Source organism: Lissotriton vulgaris, chromosome 3_1 (genome assembly GCF_964263255.1).
Source record: "Lissotriton vulgaris chromosome 3_1, aLisVul1.2, whole genome shotgun sequence".
Taxonomy (NCBI): domain Eukaryota; kingdom Metazoa; phylum Chordata; class Amphibia; order Caudata; family Salamandridae; genus Lissotriton; species Lissotriton vulgaris.
This window is the reverse complement of record NC_141689.1, coordinates 226,741,439-226,754,838: the sequence shown is the minus strand read 5'-3', so window position 1 is coordinate 226,754,838 and position 13,400 is coordinate 226,741,439. Positions and strand designations below refer to the sequence as shown.

General features: G+C 46.1%; 1 protein-coding gene across 2 annotated transcripts in view; it reads right to left on the bottom strand.

The window, feature by feature from the left end:
* SETBP1 (SET binding protein 1) overlaps positions 1–10,556 on the bottom strand; it is a 290,894-nt gene extending 280,338 nt beyond the window's left edge. The window contains exon 1 of one of the 2 annotated variants that reach the window (XM_086960330.1): positions 10,363–10,556. The gene's annotated coding sequence lies outside the window, so the exon portion shown is untranslated. Of the gene's footprint in view, positions 1–9,230; positions 9,638–10,362 lie in introns of those variants that run through there. The other variant, XM_086960329.1, reaches the window with a different exon arrangement.
* Positions 10,557–13,400: the final 2,844 nt, after the last annotated feature.

Genomic DNA, 13,400 nt, shown 5'->3' with positions numbered 1-13,400 from the left:
CATAAATTGAGGCAGGAACCCAAATGTTTCTAGAAAACAGCCACCCTCCATTCTGCTTGCCACATCGGCTGACAATTACTTTTTGTATATGGGTGGCACACATTAACACCTCACTTCTTCATTATTGTTGCAATTCATAACTTAGTTTAGACAAAGAGCTCAGAGGAAATCAACTTGCTTCGAATAGAAGACCTTTAGGCAAAACAACAAGCACACAGTTAACAATGACATGAGGCAGCCTATGGATATCACAACCAAGCGTTCGGTCGAGCCCGCTATGTCATGTCATAGCAAAAGAACCCATTCATCTAACAAATATATATTTTTTTCTTGTAAAAGACGATTCATCGGTAAGAAAAAAGTAATCACAATAAGTTTAGCAGCCAGTGGACTAACCTTGCATGATCCTTTTCAAGAGTACTTGTCAGACAATCGAAACTCAGTTTATAAAGTTCATGGCTGGATTTCTTCCTGTACTATTTAAAGGAAATGAATGCAACCTGATTGTTTCCCTATATTACATCCAGGGCTGGCGGACTGTCATCTCCGATATTAGTTGCACAATAGTTCATAACTTCATTGGCATTTAATGTTGACCGGTTCTGCAGAGTAATCACTACTCTCTGGCCCTCGTCCGCATTGCTGGTGAACAGGGCCCTATGGACTAGGTTATCAGTGCTCTGGGAATCAGAAAGGATAATTACTTTATCTGAAAAATCCTACACCAATATGTTGTGGAATTGATCAGGGGCGTTAATTAATAACCTGTACGGAGCTTAGCCCTTAAAATGGGTCATAACAGGCGGAATTTCATGGTTTACCACACCCAATCTGCATGTTCCATTTTTTCCAGATATTTTTCACTCTTTAAATTCCAGCAGGTTTGACCTGCCAACATGTAAAATGGGGTGTGGACTTTATCGCACCCAGTAATTACAAGGTGAGATAAACATCGCACCATTTATACTGGTGATCCCTGAGCAAACAGGTGCTGGCATAGGGATTACAATTTACTGTGCCAAGTATAATCAGACAATATTTCCACACAGTGCAACTAATATAACATTTTAGGGAGACAGCCAAACATATAGAATATAATTGCCTATCACCATGTTCACAACCATGAAGACACTTCTAACTACAGAACAGAACCTCTTGCACTCGCCGAAGACAGTAAGACAAGCCAGCAAAAAGCCACCATAACTCCTCAACACTAATGCCAGTTCACACGCTTGTCTGAAAACCTGACAGGCAATGAGGAAACCTAATAACCCATACAGCGCAAACACCTTGACAAGACCTCAGGCCACACCATCTAAACACCTATCAATTCGTATAACACATAATGTAAATAAACAACAGAAAAACAAATACACCACAGATTGTAATAAATGCAGTCTGCCTAAATCAGCCAAATCACAGTGTACCCCAGATCAAGGCTGTTCTACAGTAGCATTCTCACTCTAGTCTAACAACAATCAGGCAGTTTTGCCTCACAACTCTCTATGAAGAGAGCAGCCCAATGTTCTTTCCATTAGTAGGACCAACACACACGACACTAGACCATAACCAGGTGGAAGCGCATCTTTATCACTGCTAATTTAAGAGAACAATTTGATGAGACACATTTAGAACAATTAGCACTGACTGTCTCATGGTTGGCATTAGAACCTCCAACTACTTTAATATAGCGGTACGTGTTGGCCCACTGCCTCACGTGACCCAGTCACTCTGACTGCAGACCTTCTAAGACTCTGTCAATCAGCCTGCCTATACTTTCACAGGGCCCAACTCATTATGTAGGTGTTAAACCCTTAAATGGCAAGAGTTCAAAATGTCTATCAGCCCTTCCAACTTTAGGAGCTTTTCAATGCGCTCACAGTCAAACAAACAAAAGCCTTAGAATACAAATTGGAAAAAAACCTTAACAGCTCTAAGAGTATCGTTCTTGATAGTAAAATCCACTTGTGTCTATAAAACAATAATTTCCTATCTCAATCCAGTGTGTACCAGGTCCCTTAAGTAGCCATTGCTCCATCAATTCCTGCAGCATCATTTATTTTGCTTGGCATACTGCATGCCGGCTTGAGTGTCAGCCATGTTTGCCAGGTAGCCGATAATGACTTGGCCAATTCAGACAATGTCTGCCTCCTCAATGCCTGCAATGCCTCGATCCACTCCCTCTGCTCTTACTTCACAGCTCTCTAGTTGGCCCTTCCCTGGAACTGCCTGCACCAGCCCCATCCATTGCAAACACTGGACAATCCGGTTTTCTTGCAGGCCACACATTTTCAACATGCCCATCTTGACCTTTCACCCCTGCCATACTAAGAGCTAGGCGGCCGGCATCACCAGTAATCCATTATTGTCCCAACCCTCCTGGCAGACACACTGAATAAATTTGGCTTTTGTTTTTTGCCCTAGTGGGACTTAATCAGCTGCTAAAGTGGACAGCAGCACCATAGTGACAACTGACACAGCTGCGGTTCCCCATCCATAAAAGGCCCGGCCATAAGTTGACACGCTCTGAATGCAGGAAATCATCTTGAATGTCTCACCAATTACCAGAGGCAGGGTGCCCTGGTGCTAGATTTTTAAAATAACAAGTGTACGTCTGATTAACCCATAGCAAAGAGATACAACTGCTGGTGCTGAAGAAAGTAAACAGTCTGCCGAGTTAACACAGAGATGAAGGCTAAGAGATCCAGGCCTAGGAGTGGCCACAGACAGATTGGGACCACTTTGCCTCACACAGCAAAATCTTGAGCCCACCAGAAGACTGGAAGACACAGAGGGTAACAGTCAATCAGTTTTGCATTGAACAAATGTCTCTGCAGATAACTAGAAGCAGAACATGACTCGCTTTATAGCAACAATAAGGAGCCTGTAGTAGGTATCACTTTCACAGTGACAGCCACTATAGCAAGTTCAGATGAGCAGAAATACAAGTTTGCCCGTTTAAGCCCAGGACAAGTCAGATGGGCGCATTTTGGATGCATTGCGGTCTGGTTTCAAAATAAACTGTGAGACCAAGCTACAAAGAATTACAGTAGTCCTGTCACAAAATAATAAGAGTCATTAATGCTAGTCTAGTGGGAAAATAAAGTTTCACTGATGACGCAGAACTTTAAATAAAAACAATGCCAAGCGGATGAAAGTCAGTGGATTTGTCAACAAAAGAGCTTATGGTCAAAGGCAGTGCCCAGACTGTGGGCAGAAGTTGCCGGATCAGGAAGTGATCCAAAGTTAGACTACCACCAGCTAGAGTTTCAGTCGATGACTTGCCAGATACTGGCACCTCGGTTTTATCAGAGGTTACAGGCACAGAGAGTCAGAGTCCATCATAAACACAGTGGGTCTTCGGGCATTGCCCCCAGGAACCCCACACAAAACGTTTTAAATGAACACCGCCTGCAAGTGAGCAGTCAAAGGTAGTTTCAATCACTCTAGATCTAGGTTATACACTCCGAATGATGGTGCCAGACAGGTCAGCAGAATTTCTGCAAGACTGCATCAAAAGAGAGGTCCATTAAAATCCATTACACCATTGTGCAAAATATAACAGGCCTGCAACCGGGTCGTTGCATGTCAGCGACATTCAGAAATCATGTTCGTGAAAACACTCACTTGGTAGAGTCCATCATCAATCTTCAAGAGGTGGCAGTTGGCTCAGTTAGGGTTTTGAGTCACACATACAAATTGAGAGCATTTGAGCAAACAAATTAAGAGCTTGACATCATGCATGTGATTTAATACAAGAGTAACTCATGTTAGGTGATGTGCCAGGCCCTGCCTGTCTACACCCTAATCCTTACTTACTAAGTACCATCTTCCTTTTGTCTTCCATGTAAATGTACATGTATTTATATAGCGCAAATCACCGACCCCGTATCTAAGCGCTTGCTTAGGGAACCCGTCCTGGTATTCCCCTGTGAGATAGCCCCGGCATGGTATCCACAAGGTGAAAGCCAGGCATCCCACCGCGAGGGGCCGTTGTAGAGATTAAGCAAGCTATTGCCCAGAGTTGCAGAGTGTGAACCCGTGAGTCGAGAAGGCACCGGAGTGAGAATTATCGAGTCCGTGGACATTTTCGGACTCAAGACCTGCCAAGCCGGGAATTGAACCCTGGTCCCGGGCCGACCTCTGCTTCCAGGTCTGCCTCCTCTAACCAGTGAGCCACACGTCTCCATAGTCCTCTATAAGTTCACCTATTCTACATCTCCTTAAAAGAATGTATTAACATATATCAAATTAGAAAACAGCAATGAAAAAAATCAATTTCATAGAAATAGTTGCATCTAATACCGTTTTCACTTTAAGAGTATTTTAATAATAAAAATGCTTTCTATTTGTATTAATTTCCTTTGGAATGGGAATGTCTATCCTATTCTCATCTTCAAGTCTCTACAATATAAAATGTTTAATAACTAAATGCCTCAATACAGGACTTCTGGTTTAACCCGTTTGCCACCTTACTGTGCTTTTTCTGGACACCGACCCTGCCTCGTTCCATCTGGTATTATGGATTCCCAAAACGTATTTCTGGAATCCAGGTGAAGCCTCCCAAAACTGTGTACAGTAATAATACAACATCTCATATTCAGCTGGGTATACCTCTCCTATGCACCATCAGACCCCACAAGACTATACTAATACAGAGTGCCACATGTACATAAAGTCGTATGAAGTCTACTACCTATATACTCCAGATTCAGATGCAGTACTCCAGAGGAGACCTCACCAGTGATAGGATTTGTTACAGGGATGCCTCTGCTGACATGTACTTGTATAGGCTATAAAAGGCCCATGTTCGTAAGGTCTCAGTGGAGTAACACCTTCTCTCCACGCACCTGGGCTTGAGCCTGCGGTCGTATATTTGGATCCCGGCAGGTTCACTCAGAGTTTTGTGCCATCAACCTACCATGTTCAAAAAAATATTTGGGTAGATACCTTTATCTATTAATAGTGCAAAAGGTCTTTTTTTGCTAGTGGATATGCTCTCTACAACTACACCTCTTATGTTATGTAAATGTAGTGAACATTTTGTAGTGCTATAGGCTCAGGTGTCATCCACTGGGTAGCTATTTATCCACTGTGAATAGAGATTGGCTAGTAGACCTCGTTGATTTTGTAAACAAATCTTAAATATTTCATGGCCCTGTGCTCAAAACACTACACTGCTAACATAAAAACACAGCTCTCCTATACATACTCCACCCCAAGAAGTCAGACAGAAACTAAACTATGGATATGGCTGCACCACAGATTTGTACAAGGAGTAGCAAAAATCCTGTTTTCTTCAGACATACCTCTTCGTAGACACCCAAATCTCTCATAAGTATGTGTACCAAGGCTGTTCCAAACATGAGGCAGCCACACATTCTAGGCAACTTCAAAAATAATTTAACACAAATATAGTGGAAGAAAAGAACTCGCAGACATAAACAACAAGCACTGTCAAAAGCCTAACGGTCTCACCTGTGCGATATACTGCACACTGGGCAGCCATCTTGGAATGGTGTTTATTATGCTAGTTGAACACAGAGTGTGTGCATGCACAGGCATCAGCCAAGTTGTTATTGTCCCCTTATAACACTGACAAAAAATATATATGAACAGGCAAGGCAAAATAAACTTTACAAGAACAACTGATTCTCCAGCCCACCAGCTAGGGGTATCTATAGAAACAGATTACTGAAATCTCTCCAACTCAACTTCAGGAGAGGACCATACCAGAAACAATGTCAACAACAATCTTCAGTCAAGTAGTCCACGGCCTCACTTTCCAAAGCCTACCAATAATGCCAAGTCACTTGTTTAGGCTCAACACAACCTACCTGCAACAAAATCAAGAGTGTGCTTAGGAAGCATGTGCTTATGAAGTTGTAAAGAAAGCAGACATTGGTTTACAAGAACAGGTCAGTCAACTGTTTTGGTCAAAGGATAATGTGTCATCCGTCTAGGTTTCAACAGAAAGTATTTTTTTTTTTTAAATCACTACAGGTACTCTTTCTAGCTATGATGAGCTATGAAAGGCTGTAATGGCTGCAGCGTGCTAACCACAGTGTTGCTGAGCTCTTAAAAGGTAATCAATTTTAAGTGCTCAACGAAGCAAGCTAACATGAAGGGATGATATCAACTTTGAGTACCAAAGAACTGCAATCACGGTCCATGCTATAAGACACTATTGGAAAATTGAAGACTAGTTACGGAGTGGAATAATTCACCAGTCAAACACTATACTACTGACTCAGGTCTGCAATGGAAGGCATCAAGCACTTTTTCATGGATTCCAGCCAATACATCCTGCTTAGACGATAATGCTTCAATAATGTAAGTCTTAAGTCCCTTGTGATAAGAAACAAAGATTAGAAACTCCAATTCCTTCGGCCAAATTACCCATTTCTCATCCCAGGTTACAGGGAGAGCAGATTCTTGGCACAACTGCATCTCAATAGAATCCTGTTTTCAATTAAACTCAGAGTCTACAGGAAAAAAAAGGTTGGCATTTTAAGCTCTTGTGGTAAATCTAACAGCCAGTGCCTCCAAGGGGATGCGAGAGGGATCTCCAATCCCAGTGCATTTCTCAACTTTCGTCCTCGCAAAGCAATTACAACGTTGTGAGAATATGCTCAGCAAAATGTAGCCGAAAATAATTACTTTCGGATTTCTCCTATGAGGATTGCCTAGAACTTTTTCCTTTCAGATCTCTTACAATTTACTGCGGTGAACAGAGATGGGACTGACAGCTCTTCCAAGACAATTTTGTTTGGGATTATTGTATTCCAGTTCTTTGCTGAGCATCTTAAATGAAATGTCTGGTCAGAGGTTACATCAAAACAGAACATTGAACTTTATTGAGAGCTGAATTTGAGAGAGGCTGGAGATTGACACTTTATGGAATGATGTATGTTGGAGTACAGGTAAAGAGATCCAATGAAGGCTTGGAAGACGTGTGGCTACTGAAAGGCTACTTACCTTCTCCATTAAATGGCCTACTACATGCCCATTTAATGGAGAAGGTAAGTAGCCTTTCAGTCGGGCGCCTCAAGATGCTCTTGTGAGGGATTGAGGGATGAATGTGTGACATCACGGCTGAAGAGCATCACTAACCGTGGAAGCGGTAGGATTTCCATCCGCTCTCTGAGGCTGCTAAATCAATAAAGCTTATACGGTATCTGTGTCGAATAATATCAAACACCGCACAGGAGTCCGTAGCAGCCCTTTGCTTCTCAAAGCCCTGTGTCAATACCAAAGGGATCAAACGATTACTTCCCTAGACAACTGAGGACTACCAGGATCAGCGTCTTCCTAGCTAAGAACGCTCAACTTCAATAAATTTAATGCTGCGGGTTTGCAAAGCAAGGTTCGATGCTGAACAAGTCCAGCCAAAAAACACAGGACCTCGACACCTGCTAATGAACTCAATAAAAAAATAACATGGCTAGATGATATAAGGTGCAGGTCTTTGAGGTCCCTCGGAGGGACAAAGTTCAGGGAATCTGGTTGTAAAGAAGAGGTGGTGTGGGCAACCCCAGAGGTGCAGCATCAGTTAACTGAACATCAAGGCCACTGAAAGCGTTGCGCATTTTGGTGATCAGGCTGGTGCGGTTGCATCTCAGCTGTCTTGCAACAATCACAACGACTGGGGCACTCAAATGAAATAAACGGTTCCGCTTTGGAGGGAGGGGTGATTGATGGAGGGTATTTGCGTCCTCATTACCGGTTGTAACGCATTTATTTCTGCCAAACAGGAGCCGTAATGAGGAAATCTGAGCGAATATGGCCGATTACTCCACCATAAACATGTGGGATGGGGCTGGGGGCTCTGACTAACACGCAGCGGGGCTCAGATGTCGCCCCCGAGGCCGACTGTCTGATCAAGCACTGAAGCATCACAGGGGCCATCAGAAGCACATTGACCAGGTCACTCGAGGTAAAGGGATCAAGTCCCTGCTAAAGCACAGAGGGCAGCAGTGACCCCGACCCCACCACTCTCCACAGCCTGCGTCACCACCACAGCCCATGCCTTTCTGTCCACCTTGGAGCCTTCCTCCAGAAGTTACGTTTCCAGCCCTTTGAGACTGTCAACATGCATTCAGCTGCTAAGCGTGGTCTATCCAGTCGTGCCCCCACCCCGGGAATTGTGGCTCTCTGAGGGGGCGGCTTTAAAAACATGCCTGGAGCGCCGGAGCCGAATCTGACAGCCGGTGGCGGGTCAGTGGCTCCGGCAGACCCCTGTGAACATGATCCCGGCAACAACATTGTGTTTTCTGGTTCTCTTCGGAGCCCTGTGCAAGCCCAAACAGGGTGCTTGTGCGTGGCGAGACGGGGCCGAGGCATGTTTATCTGTGTGGCGAGGATGGGGGCTGGGGGAGGTTTGAGCGATACAGTTTTCGCGCGGGGTGCGCACGTCTTGCTTCACACTGTTAGTTTATTTATAAATGGATGCTTTTTGTGCGGGAGAAGGTCCCGAAGTGTTGGTGTGCTTTCCAGGCGTCTGGTGTGGGAATCTGCGTGTGCCTTGACATGTTTTTTTTCTGTGAGTGTTCTGTCTGTGTTTGAGAAGGTCTGCGTGGTATTTATGGCTAGGTTGTGTGGGTGTTATCGTCTGCCCAGAGACAAGTTCCCTTGACAGACATTTCTCCCCTGAAGAGAAACATTAACGCCCCCTTTTGACCGCGTACAGACCCCATGACCGATTGTGCAATGGGCACTTGCAGTCCTTAACGTCACCTTACCTCGCACAAGGCGAGCCAGGTGTGCGCAGAAATCACAAATGTCAACACATAACAAAATGTGGAAACCACTCCACCAGATCTCAGAAAAGCACTCGTATGTTTGTGAAGCGAGAGTGTAATTGTGTGTCCTTTCAATGTCACCTGGTTACATATTCGCAAATGCAAGCAGAACACTGCACGATACATCACAAAACGGTTGTATATGAGACATGTAAATAAAGTGTTACACAATCTATGTCGTAAAGCAAGTTACCAAGAAGGATACACACATGACCCCCTATGCCCCTCTCCATCGCCAATGCACTTATACACACACAGTACTCCACGCCAGACCACCAGAGCAAAGCGCCCCCTTTACTTACTCGGAGTACCAAGCTCTCCCGCTGGAAAATGAGAAGGAATCACGTTAACTTTTGGGTTTAAGGGGGAAAACACACACACACACACGCGAGCCGCAGGCAGCAGTCGCAAAAGGGGGCTTTTACTAACCCATGTCCCGGCGGCGGGCATCAGTCCACATCCCGGTCAGCACCCCGCCTCAGCCCGGGCCTTAGAGGGGGCGGCCGAGCTGGGCGCCCCCGGGGCGACGCGGCGCTGCCATTCCCGGGATCAGTCAAAAAGAGAAGAACCAGGCGGAGAAAAAAAAAACCAAGGGGAAAATGGCGTCTCCTGCAGCTGAAGGAGCCAGAGATTCACACGGAGGAGGCGCCGGGGCGCTCGATCGATCCGTCCGGAGATCCACGGGCTGCCTGCGGGCTCGGTGGCCGGATCGCAGGGGTGGGGAGGCTGCACGGGGCCGCGCTCCGCCCGCCCCGCGCCGGCTCCTGGGTTTTTCGCAGTGGCGGAGAGGGAGGTTTCGCTGATGACTGCAGTTTAATCAGAGCTGGACTGCCTGTGATTGCTCCGCAGGCTCCCCCGCCACCTCCACCGCCTCCTCCTCCGCCTCCTCCCCAGCCCGGGCTCCCAGTCCCGGAGCGCCAAGGAGGGAAAAGAGAGCGAGCGAGCGAGAGCGCGGGGAAAGAGCAGGACGCGGCTGGCGGAGGGAAAAAAATCAATGCGCCTCGAAAACCCTCGCGGTGCAGGGGGAGCTGTCGGCGGTGGTATCCGGGACAGTGGAGCCCCCCCGAATTTTTTTTTCTCTTCAGAATGGAGTGCCGTTTTTTTCTTTCTTCTATATGAATCGGATCCAAGGAGCGGGGTGACGGCTGGACTGTTGTTCCCTCTCTGAACAGGGATTAACGAGCACCCTCCCAGGGGCCGCCGAACAGCCTCGGGGTGGGCAGATGTCACAGGAGCTCCTCTGCCGGGCGAGGCTGAAACAAAAAAAGCAGTTTTCCAGCCTGGTGGTGTCTGGGACCACCTGCCCTCCCGCCACCCGGCTTTGCGTTGGAAGCACAATATCCAGTAGTGTGAGGTAGTAGCGCCTAGAAGGACGCCAGGTTCTGGAATCCAAATCGTGAAGTTCTCAACTTATTGCACCTCCAGTGGTAGCATCTCCTGCATCCGCCCAAATACCGAGCCGGTACCTACAGTACACTCCGCAAGCACAGACCCCTGAAATGCAGTGTACAGAAGCGAGTTTAGTGGCGCCCCCAGCCCAAGGAAGGAACCCACATCGTACCTGGGGGAGTGGACGAACCATCGCGCTGCCTGGACCTCACCCGCCCTTCTGGGAAGCGGAGGGGCCGACCCTGAACAACTTTGCCCCGGTGGCCGGTGTGTGTTGGCTGCAGCGCACCATGATAGCTGGCTCGGCTCCCAGACGGTGCAGCGGCAGGAGGAGGCGGCTTGCTCCGGGCCCGTCCCCGCGTCACTAAGGAAACCAGAGCAGGCCCCAAACTGAAAGCAAGCCCCTGCCTTAACCCTCTGCCTGCCAGGCGGGGACGGGAGCGCGCCTGTCACTCACGGCGCTGACAGACACTGGAGCATGGCGCACACGGGGATGCTGCGAGGGAGCCGCGTGCCACCGCCCACCAAACGAGCAGACCAAGAGGATGGGCATCGTCAGGACAGAAGTAACATTGTATAAAGGGGCATCACGGTATGCGGGCACTGGGATCGGACTAGAACAGAAAAACGGCCCTGGCACCAAAATAAAAAGTGCCCCCATCACCGATCCAGACACCTAAAAAAAAAGTGACCCATGTGTGCAAACTGGAGCAGTTTTTAACTTGTAAACCCACTCTATAAATGTTTTTCAAATTGTGGAAGGCTCCAAGGTTTTGAGCTTGCTGCAGGCAGTGTTAGTTTTAATGTCAGGGAAATACACAGTAAATCCGTGCAGCCGTCCATAAAACAGGCAGTGACTTAAAAAATAAAAAGGTTCACGCACTGACCTGTCAGACCAGCCCGTTAGGCCAGTCCAACCATATGGGATAACAACTTATACATCACTATCAAGTACATTTGCGAAAACTGAAGTTGCGTGCAAAAATCCACCACAGATCTAGGTAAATTATCCTCTCACAGCATCTGGCCCATCTCCACTCAAAACAAAAAGTAAAGCTCAATTGCATAACTATGTATCAAAGTCATTGCTTGTTTTCTTTACTGTTGTTTCAATGATTTGAGTAACTTTTTGAATGTATCCACGCACACACCACACAAAACGGTGCAGTAGATAGATACAATGTACTACAAAATAGCAAACATCTGTGCCAAATGCTACATAAGTAGCAGCAGGCCAAATGTAAACAAATCGAAGTCAGGAAAATACAGAGCATCTGTCAGAAATGTTAGCTGGCCAGTTAGAAATCAACCCTGTCAACGTTAGACCAAGTGGGGCATTACATTTAGATATGGGTAGGAAATCCTCTTACTGCACATATCCGCCTAAGAATTTTGTATTAAAAATAGGCCTGGGCGGCAAATTCCTTTCCATTCGCGGAATTTGGGTAATTTCGCGTTCCGTGGAGAAAGAACGCAGAATTGCCCAAAATTCTGTGTTCTGCAAGTTCGTGAAATTGTTTGCACGTTCGCGTGCACACAAAATGCGTGTTTGCGAGATATTTCCCCCCGAGCATGCAAACAGCGATTGCGAACAGTAAAAAAGCATTGCGAACAACAATTCCGCGTGTTCGTGGAATTTCTGCGTGTTCACAGAGATTTTTTACTGTTTTGCGGGGATTTGCATAACGCGATTTCGCAAATTCCCCCCACCCCTAATTAAAAATACATCTTAAATACATTTCGACAGGTTTAAACCTGCTTAAATATACTGGGCACTTACAACAAGATGATGGATGATGTGCTGAAACTTTTCAACCACTCACCCCCAGCCAAGAGATCTGGGTCTAATCCATCATTCTTTTGCTCACTACGCCACCCCAGTTTGGACTCAGCTATTGAATATACTAGGGGAACAATGCTTGGTAAATACCAGAACATATAGTTTTGGTGAGGTAAGCACAGAAATCTGCATGTTACATCTAAAATAGCTCACAGTGGGTGATATTTATCACTCCACATAAAAAACAAACACCTCAATGTCGGATTTTAATGGGTTCGAAAATGACCAACTTGTAATGATGGTCTAAACATTTTTACTCTATGATGTTACAGGGAGAAGGGACGGGAGTTGGAGAAGGGACAGGGCCATGGATATCTGGGATTTGGTCCACCTGCCCTGCCTAAATAGCCACACCTGCCCTCACCCACAGCAAGAACATACTCAACTGGAGCTGCCTCCTAACGAGTGAGGTTTTAAAAGAAGCTTAGATGTGCAGAGAGTTCACCCCTGAGCTGGAAACCTATTCCGTGCAAGAGATTCCAACTCAATGTACTTTGTATCATGAGACAGTAGCATGAGATCGTAGTAGTTCACCAGTTGGCCGTGTGATGAGAGATGAAACCATGTGTCACACAGCAGCACTATCTGAATTGGCACAGAGGCAAAAAGAGCTGTAATGAATCCAGTTGTGGGATGTAGAAGTTTGGGTAATTTGCTGTCAAAAAGTAAGTAGTACAGTTTTTAAAAAAATACTCCAGAAAATTACAGATAACGATAACCACTTCCAAATGGAACTGGAAACAACTGGGTCTTTCTTCACATTAGATGTTCTAAGGCCCACATTACCAATGACCAGAGCAGTATTGATGGGGAGATACCACGCTCAGCCATTCTAACTATCTATGTGATGCCTTATCTGAGTTCTTCTTTGCAAAGGTCAATGATATTTACCAAGCCTTTAACTCAGACCCGGCTAGCAGCAGTGCTACTACCCCCACGATCACTCCCAAAAGTACCATGACTTGTTTTAACCCCCTTATCACTGACCAAATTAAGAGCATAGTAAAATCGATTAAAGCTGGTTCAGCTCTGGACCCATGCCCAACTTCCGTGATCGCTACTGTGCCAGACACAGTTATCCCCATTATCACCAGTGTCTGTAACACAATACTGACATCTGGAACTTACCCTGACTCATTAAAAAACACGCTGATCAAACCCCTGCTCAAAAAGCCCGGTCTAGATAAAGAAGAACTAAAAAACTACCGCCCCATAGCGAGCCTCCCTTTCCTAGCCAAAGTTACAGAAAAGGCTATGAATCAGCAGCTGTCAGCCTACATAGAAAGGTACAACTTGCTGGATGACACTCAGTTCGGTTTCCGTAAACACCATGGTACGGAAACCGCTCTCATCAAAGCAGCTGATGACAT